Below are 7,362 nucleotides of genomic sequence, written 5' to 3' on the forward strand. Positions count from 1 at the left end.
AGAACCCGAAAATGTAGCGATTAAAATGCTAAACTTCAACTTTGGGCAATTGTATAACTTCCGCTCTCAGCCACTTAAATCAGATACACGCTAATCGCCGCCTGGATAAGCCGATTCCTAATTGCTTTGCCCACGACGACCAAAACACCAAGTGTGTCAGATTGACTGAAATTCACAGAAAACAAGACATACGAGAGTCGACACCCTTCGCGAGTAATCGAATTTACGGCAAGAGCAATCCGTCGCTGTCCGCTTGGAAAACGTCGACAATCAAATCAAAAACTAGACTCAAAATTCAAAGAACGACATCTGAATTTTCTTTGCTGTCTGCATTTTCGAATTCAGCCACAAAATGAAAACCGACTCCAGTCTTGTCACAAAATCAATGCTGGCAGGTTCATCAACTCGATCTTCGATTAAAAATAACTACACTTCAAGTCATTGCCTATATACCGCATCGGAGATCTATGCTTAATTATTATCTTAACTAAAATCTAATTAGTTACCTGATCCAAAATTACCGGGCGGTCTGAATGTATATTTAAAACACAAAATCATATACTCGTAAATTTTCAAGTACTTTGTTTGTTTTGGCTACCGTATTTTAATTGGCCAATCAATTCACATGCTATTCTTAGACCCTCGTTTCTATACCTGCCTGTCAAAATATCTCAACTCAAAAGATAAATTCCGTTACGCACTGAAGTACATTCCCAACCCCTAATTATGCGATAATACTTTTAAATTATTGTTTATAACTTAGGTTTGCTGTCGTTGATTTACAACATATGCTGGTACTTTGACTAGAACAGATTACCAAAGCTAGGTATAGATTAGCTGCAGCTGAACGATTGATAGCGCGGTATCTGAAAAGCAATTTCTCGATCACGAAGCTAATCGCACCCAGAGGCATGGCTGGTATCACTGCATGCCCTCGAATAACAAAACCTCTTCAGTTTTATATACGCTAACGACTTTTTGCTTCAGCTACCTTCTCTGCTGAAATAAACAAAACACTCGACCATGCCTAGGCGGCCTGAGGCGACTTTTACGTCGGTCATACATTACAAATACCCGCCGCTACATTGCGGTTACTTGAATCTCCTGCAGCATTACAAAACTATGTTATTTATACTACTTTTTACATAGTAGGGTGGGGAAAGAGATTGAACATGTTTGTTTTCATTTTATTTTCTCGTCTTTTTTTGGTAGCAGACAAAGAACATTTAAAGAATTAAAACCGTATGCTTACGACTCTCATAATATAGACCGTTGTTAATTGTTTAAAACAAGACCAGAGTCTATACAGATTCTGAAGTGTGATCTAAAGTCACCACTAAAGTTTCAAAAACACGAAACAACCACAGAAAAAAAACGAACAAAATCGATCTGCTTGAATTAAAAAACACGGCCGTGCGACAACGCATATACGATTTTAAAAAAGAAAAAAACGTCCAATAAAAAAACGTTGCTCTTGAAAAATAACACCTGATATTTTGCCGCCTGTCTGGGTGGTTATTATATTGTCTAAATATCTCACACCGATGGTTTGTATATCTACAAATATCCGTGTATTAGCCCTAAACCTACAGAATATAGACAGCGTATGTTTACTTACAGGTTCCCTTGACAAATTGCCTTTTATTGCCAGGGCAACTACTGATCGATTGAAAGTAGCAGTTGAACAATCTTTCGGATTCTTAATCAAGAATCAAAAGCTCATTCCGTAATTGAACGAAACCTGGCCTGCTTTATTAAAACGCACAATGGGCTAATACTGGCATGTGTAATAAATCAACGCTTGTCAAAAGCTTAACTACTGAGTTGTGGCTTCCTATCTGTGTAATTACGTTTGATTACTTGCGTTGTGGCAATCCTACTCGCAACCTTTATTTTATTAATCCCTTGGTGGCCAATTCAACGTCGATAACTGAACTGGAGCTGCTCTAATGACGTCATATGACGTCACAGATCCCTGGTTCAAAGGCCAGGGTCAGTGTTGTATTTATATACACTCATGAAATCCAACCGCATTTGCGGATATGATATTATGGTTCCAATTCCTTCTGCGGTACAATCCTACCACGATGTTGGCACAGCACGGGGCTATGACTGTCTGTCACGTCAAATCTCGGTTTTGATAAGATCTCCCGGAAAGTAACCTGCTGTTGCTGGCAAGTCGAAAATTTCAGGGTATTGATTCGTATTGGAGCGGTATTGTAATTTAGGAACTTTCGAGACTCGAATGAGAGTTTGTGAATATATAAAATATAATCGATTATTACGACAGAATAACTCACAAGGGAAGCAAAACAAAGAATCATTTTTTTCATTTTCAAATAATCACCCACCGCGAGTAACATATACATGGTAATTCGTAAGCGGATACGAGGTGTACGAAACAGAACACCCGCGTTATAACGACCGTCGCTTCCCGCCCGCACATAATCCGCCACAAAACGTGCTGTTAGCAAACGCCATATGTCAACTCATTGTTGTTTTTTTCATTGCCCGAATAAATGTGACAGTGTTGGATCCAACATGGTCGTAAATGGCTTTGCTACGCGTTGTAAACGTCCGTACATCCGGTACTTTACCCGCTGAATTGTTCGCTATATTATAATCTGTCGTAAAAATACATTTAGGTTCGAAATAAACCCGACATCTGGGTCGGCCGCTGTTTTATACCGAAAATACAGAACCCAATTAAACTCGACAATATTTTTTTAGTTTATTTATATTATTTATAATTTTTGTGACGTTATTTTTAGATTTAAATTTCAAACAAAGCCGTATTGTTATTGTCAATCAAACATTCATAGAGCTCGTGGTATAATTAAAGCAACCGTGCTGCACTGTATTTTGTGCAGCTGCCTCTTCTCAATTCAACCCATAGCTCAGAGTGCTGGCATATATAACAGGCGTCCAATCAATAGGCCTTATTTATATGAGGTCCTTAAGCCCTAGAATTGAGGCCAGATTTGGCCCATTACCCCAACACCCAGACTGCTTTTTAGATTCGTCAGAAATAAATGTGGACCGTTGTGTGACTTCGTCACGTACGCCAGTAAAAATAAATATACAGTATAAAGGTGGGGAAGATGGGAAACCTTTTTATTTTTTTTCTCGTTCCATTTGGTATTAAGCAAAGAACATTTCAAGAATTATAAACCGTATGGCCACGACTCCCACGAGCCGTTGTTAATTGTCTAAAATGTACTAAAGGTATCCCATCTTACCCCACAGTAATACTATATATATATCAAAACCAATTTTACGTTAAAATCGTGTTCGCATGACGAAGCAACCACGTAAAGATCTTCTGATATATTGGTTGTTCAATGATAACCACCGAAACAAACAATATATTTTTTGGCTTTGGCCTATGGCATTATCATAAATCAATCTACATGTTTACATGCAAACTCCCACGTTCTAACAATTTTAACTTTAAAATAGCTTACATAGTCACCAGGCATATGAGTAACGCTAAGGGGCAACCTGCAACAAGTACGTCATACATTGCGATTAAAATCAATACGCATGATGCAAAAATGATTTTAATGAAACTGGGACTTGCCGCAAGCAAAGCTATCATTTTAATCATTGACGTAATACCAGTTCACCTATGATTCATGCACCCTGATGCATGATAGGCTACGGGACCAAAAAAGGTCAAACTTTATTTCGGCAGTAAACAACCTAAAGCTGCTGTTTTTGAAATGCTGTTTCGTCGTGGGAATTTTTGCATTCGGAACAAAGAATTTCCTTCTATGGAAAATATTTTATCCGCTCGATGGCGCAATTGTACTGGTATTTCGTAAAACTAGGTGATCGAAAAAAAAATAGATTGTTGTTTTTGGGATTTAACTCAATAGCCTTTCATTTTACTTTTTTTAATTCTTAGACCAATATTATTACTAACGAGTATAATAAATATCGATTCGCTTTATTTACGCGTATATAGTTCACCATTTGTCCGGTGCAACAACCATGTTGTTTTGCCGTTGATTCTCTTCTCTTTGTTTTTTAATAAAATGAAAGTCGCTTTCGTTTTAAATCGATAAATTATGATTTCCTTCGTATCTTAATATTACTTGAATAATGTACAATCGTTTTTGATCTAACTGTCCGCATTATAACTTAAGTTAAGATTGAGATATACCATCATAAAACGTAGGCCTCTTGTACATATATTTCGTCCTGAATATTTAATTTAAAAAAAACAAAAATTATTAACGTACAAAGCCACATACGTGGTAACCCATAGGCGTGAAACATAAAACCGTAATATGACGACTCTCGTTGCCCGCCACGCGAGAATAAACATGTTTTGTTTAATCATTCAAAGTGTCGGAGCGATTTTCAGAGCACAAGCAGTACGTGTAACACTTTGATTACAAACAGGTTTGGTATTCATGTTAATCGTACCTCCTGTAAACCATATCATACTGGACGTAATATATTTTTTAATCTGATATAAATTTCCCTTCAAAAATTAACTGTCTCTACTTCTCTAAAAGTACAAATTCATTACGCCTACATAGCATACCTCACGGCTCATGTAATACACCTCGCGCCTAAGGTATGACTGTCGCTGTTATGACAGCCGTCATTTAATCTACAACTGCCGAAAGACACTTCTCTATATACACTTAACCGCGCATTAAAGCGACATCCGTATGCAGTCACCGCCGAGTTTAGTTTCACTCTACGACGTTATTAGGTCCCTAGTATTTGTAAAGTCACAACGCGAGATTCCCGAATTCCCAGCGGGTCGTCTTGCCTCTGTAAACGATACGGTATAAACTGTCCGGCAATCGCCATTTTGAAACTTCAAGCGGGAAAAAGTAATTAAAGTGTGACTCGTTTTACTTTGACTAATGATATAGACAATATGTTAAATACTTGCTTTATCGTTTCCAATGCAGTTTCATTAAACAGTAAGAATATATATAGATATCTTGTCATCACTATTAAATTGGGGTCGCAACGTCTATAACTATAGAAGTGGCAAAACTGGCAAGGGTTTTATTAAACCGAACACCTATCTTCATGTTATTTACTTTAATGACGTTGGATGCACAATTTATCATCAAATGGCAGCAACAACGTCACAATGCAACCTGGTTTAACAGCTGTCTTCGTCCGCGTGCTTGTTGATTAAAATTCCAAAAATATATTTTAAATTATTTTTTATGAAGGTGTGTCGCATAAAAAATCGGCAAATTTTAAATTTGTATTTTTCAAACAGCTGGTTTTCGCTTTATAAACGCTATTGGTAAATTGCATGGGTAATATCTATATGCGATGACGTAGATGGTGGTCTTTTTGACAAAAAGTCAATTTTGTTTACGTCATATTTACGTAATAGTAGTGTGGGGTCCGATTAAATTTCGTGATGGTGGTTTCAAAAAGGTCATTTGCTAGCTGTATTGTAAAATACGTGGTATACCACTGTGGGGTAAGATGGGATACCGTTAACACCTAAATCCTATATTTTCTGATCATGTTTTAAACAATTAACAACGCTTTTTTAGGCCCGTGGGGCTGTGGTGGTATAACTCTGTAAACATTCTTCGTTTACTACCAAATTGGATAAAAATGGAATAAAAAGCCAAACCAAACCGACTCAAGCCTATACTATACATTGTAACAGCTGTTATATAGTAGGGTGGGGAAGACGGGACACTTGTAGCACATATTATCCAAATATCCTGATCGTGTTTTAAACAATTAACAACGGTTTATGGGAGTCGTGAGGATACAGTTTTATAATTATTTAAATGTTCTTTGTTTACCGCCAAATGGGACGAAAAATTAGAATGAAAACATGTCCCATCTTTCCCACCCTAATATATGTTGGAACTATTATATTCCAAACATAGTTGTTTATTCCCATGTCTAACTTGACATTGTGGGCCTTATACAGGTTTGCTTATTATGGGCGTAGTTGTCGTACACGGTTTGCTTGTATACGAACTTGGACCGTTGTTCAAGATATGACCTCTAACTACATTTAGGTCACTTTTCGCCATTATACTGTTTGGGCTATTGTTGTTTTGTTTGGGAGCACATATAGTTCTGTGTATATCCTACCGGTAATCTTTCGATTGTGTATATACTGCAGTATTCTAGAGAGTGACACGGACCCCAAGGCAGAGCAAAACTTGTTTTATTTATACAAAAGCGCTCGCCCTCTTTCGAAAACGAAAAGTTACACAGCATGTACTTTTACCCACTGTAGCTAATATACAAACATTCATAACTAAATGTACGACTGCTGTAAAGTAATTTTCATGAAAAAAACTTACAAAAAAATAAAAAACACCATTATTTTTTTGTTTTTATTTTTATTTCTAATCATTTGTGGTTTATCATACATATCATACAAAGGCGTCATTGGTGCAAATCGTGAGTATGTCTATTTTTAGTTGGAGTTTTCCGTAATAAAGATGAAACTACTTACAAGATATAGTTTGTGGTTTAACATTTAAATTACGCGACCGGTTTACGCCTTACACGGTCACATTGTAAGAAAGTGATCGCAGCGTTTCAAAACGTTGAACATTTTACAAGAACTTGCAAAAGATCAAAACATCGCAGTTTTTGTAATTTAAAAACGTTGTAGTGCGTATCGTTTGTAAACATATTGGATGGGGAAGATGGGAGTCGTGAGGATACGGTTTTATAATTCTTTGAATGCTTTTTTTGTTTACTACCAAATGGGACGAGAAAACATAGTAAAAAGTTGTCCCATCTTTCCCCCACCCTACTACACACCGATTTATGAGACATTTAGATTTAGTTTATTGACCCATTTTGTTATGTGTGGGTAAGCTTATCAATGAATATCTGGCCATCAGGGGTGGTATAACACGGCACAATGCTAAGTTGATCTATGGGCCGCCTGTGGTTTATCGGCTGCGATTCTTGAAACGTTAAAGAGATATACTACCACGTTAATTGGGTAGTTATTATATATAATCTACCTTCAAATATAGCAGGCTACGTTACTGCATGTCGTACACATTAGAAAGACGCGTGCTATGACACATTTTATTGCGGTTCGACCGAGTTCAACACCGTTGGTGCGCCTAACTCTAAACGTAAGTTGTGGGTGCAAGTTTACGAGCACGATAATGCCGTAACGCTATGTACAGATTTCGATGCAAGTCCTTTGTCTTTAATCGACTGCCGTTATTCAGTTTATAACGAGTTCGGTTGACGTGAATGCTTTCGATAAAATGGTGCAGACAGTCACCGCGTAAGAATGCATTGTTAGCTACGGAGATGCACGAAAACAAAATCCAGCGAATGAAATTAATTGGCACCTAATTTTTTCCGTGCCAAGTCTGGTGT

The sequence above is a fragment of the Ciona intestinalis genome, chromosome 9 (assembly GCF_000224145.3).
Source record: "Ciona intestinalis chromosome 9, KH, whole genome shotgun sequence".
In the NCBI taxonomy this organism is placed as follows: domain Eukaryota; kingdom Metazoa; phylum Chordata; class Ascidiacea; order Phlebobranchia; family Cionidae; genus Ciona; species Ciona intestinalis.